Here is a 2,983-nt window from a genome sequence, read left to right as displayed (position 1 = left end):
GAAAAGTTCTTTTTCCTCCCCTGTAAATTTTCTACAAATGGACTTAGCAAACTTGCACTCTAAGCTAGCGATATGAATGCCCACACTACACTATAACTTAGTCCTCCAACAATTATCAACATGATTACTTCTTTCAGAAATATACCATTGTTACTCTGAAAAAAATGCTGTTGAACAGTGATATAAAACAGATAATTGTTATTAGTTAATTAATTTATATGAAATAAATTATAAAGTAATTGTTTTTAATCTCAATCGCTTTCTCTTTGTAAAAAGTAAATATTTATGTATAACATAGTAATTAAGTACATACAAAATTCAAAAATTCTGTTAACAAAATGCTGGGGTCTTTTTGAAAAACAACTTATTGGACTTTCCAGGGGCCAATTTTTCTTAGATGTTATAAAAGTCCGGGGCAAAATAATGTCTTAATGTAAAGTTATCAATATGCCTTCGATCCCAGGACTTCCTGGACCAAAATCCGGGATTGCTTTTATTTTTCGAACTTTTTGTGGAAAAGTCCAACAATAACTGAAAAATCCGGAATTTAATTTTTTTAGGCCAGTAATATCTGCTAAACTTTGCCAAATATTTTTTAAGTCCGAAATAAAAGTTCTTTCGTAATAATAAACAAACCACTTTTCCAAATTAAACAAGTGTGGTATCAAATGAAAGAGGACTGAAAATCTTTCAAAAAGAAATATCTGAACGAAGGTTGCCACATATTTCTATATATTTTTTTAATTTGATAACATTTGTTAGGCCAAAATAAAAGTGCTTTCGTAAAAATAAACAAACCCCTTCTCCAATTAAACAAGTTTGGTATCAAATGAAATAGGACTGAAATAGCTTTCAAACAGAAATATATCAACGAAGGTTACCACCTATTTATATATATTTTTTTATAATTTAATAACATTTGTTAGGCCAAAATAAAAGCCTCTACTTTTAAAACAGATGGCAACCCCATTCAGATGTTTCATCCAATCCCACCCAGCCGTTTTCGACTGAAGAGAGATCTCGAGCACGGTGTCCGTGTTTGATTTCACCGAATTGCTATGACCCTATATTGTCGCTGTGGTGTAGTGGTAAGCAGTGCGCGCTTCCACTCCGCAACGCCTGGGTTCAAACCCTGGTCAAAGCAACATCGCAAAAAAATATAGAAAAAAGGTTTTTTCTTAACAGCGGTCGTCCCTCGGCAGGCAATGGCAAACCTCCGAGTGTATTTCTGCCATGAAAAACTGCTTCTCATAAAAATACAATCGCCGTTCGGAGTCGGCGTAAAACTGTAGGTCCCTCCGCTTTGTGTGGCAACATAAAGGCGCACGCCACAAATCGGAGGAGAAGCTGGGCCCAACACTAACATATGTGTAAGCGCCAATCTATTATTATTATTATATTGCTAAAAAAAGTTGTAACTTCAAAAAAGAAAACATCTACAGGCCCAGTTCTTTAATTTGATATCCCATTTTCGAAATGCGTAATAACGGTGGAGATCCTACGACCTTCAAAAATGCCTTCTCGTGTTATATATTTCTATATCGTCGTTTATAGTACAAAACCGGGCGTCAAGAAAATGCAAAACTTTCTATGAAAGGCTGCCTTGTCTTATTTCCAAACGGTTCTCTCTTTTATCCCTAAATATCTCTTCGTCATATACCAAATAGCTCAACCTAGTTTTTGATTTACTGATAAACTGAAAACAATTTGCGTGCGTGATTTCTCAGAGTTTCGTTTCTGTCAAATTTACATAAGTTGGTTGAGCAAATTTAAGTTCATAGTCGCGCCAAAGTATCAATTGAACATAAACGTCAAATCGAAATGTCACGCAAGACAAATCGTGGAATTTGAGTTAGCTTTTTACGCACGCGGTCCAATTTCGGTTAGTCCCATATAAGTTGTATGTGCATGAGAAAGTTTTGGCAGTAAATTGCCGGCGTGCGTGAATATTAGGTGGGCCTGTAAGCAGGGCCGTCGAGAGAAAACTCGGGGCCGGGACTAAAAAATCACGGGCCCCTATATAAATTTGCATTAATTTAAAAGCATGAGGCCCAAATCATCGAAAACAAAACCGAGGGGAACTTTTTTTCAGGTTTCGCAGATTTTTGATTATATCTGGGTCATACATATTCTGAGGTATCAGACAATATAAATATTTACACGAATCTCCTTCTCTCAAACATGAAAATTCACTTGATCCTGAGACACCAACAAAGCAGTTTCCTATACTCTTCATTATCCATGTATTTGCGGTGCAAAACTATTTGTAACGTAAGTCTTTTCCCCCTCCCTCTCGACGGGCCTGCCTGTAAGTATTGATATTTTAGTATGAATGGATAAGAGCTTCTGGTGAGCAAATATCTTTGGCACAACTGTTAGTTACGAGGTTTTGCGAAACCACGATAGGCGGTTTTGTACTTTAAACGACGATATGTACATATGTACATACATAGTTATACTCTTCGAATTAGTGGCAACCCTAATGAATAAAATTTTCTTACTAAAGACGGCTGGATACTCATATTTTAATATTTCGTTTAACTTGTGTATTTATAAGTTAAACAAACTCGATTTTCAAATAGGTGGTAAATCTCTTTAAAAGTAATTTCCAACTAAATTTGTTTGAAATCTCTTTCGTTTGACATTCGGACACATATTGCAATTAACTGATAAATTAAGTTGCTTGTGATTTTTAAACATATGGCAACTCTCCTCTATACAGTTCAGAGATTAATCCGTTTTAAACTCAGTTTAATTAACACCCATCTCCTACTCAAGTAGCACACTGGTGTATAACTTTGTGTAAATTTGTGAATTTTGGTACAATTAATCAGATTTATACCGAAACTCGTAAATTTACACCAAGTTATACACCAGTACGCGATTTGAGTAACTAATTTTTAAACTTATTAAATGATTTGAATTGAAATATTGAAAAATATTCTAAATGTTCAAAGTAAATTCAAGATATCGAGCCCTAACC

Source organism: Rhagoletis pomonella, unplaced genomic scaffold (assembly GCF_013731165.1).
Source record: "Rhagoletis pomonella isolate Grant_MI unplaced genomic scaffold, Rhpom_1.0 Rhpom_scaffold_00009, whole genome shotgun sequence".
Taxonomy (NCBI): Eukaryota; Metazoa; Arthropoda; class Insecta; order Diptera; family Tephritidae; genus Rhagoletis; species Rhagoletis pomonella.
Note: the sequence above shows the minus strand (reverse complement) of the source record.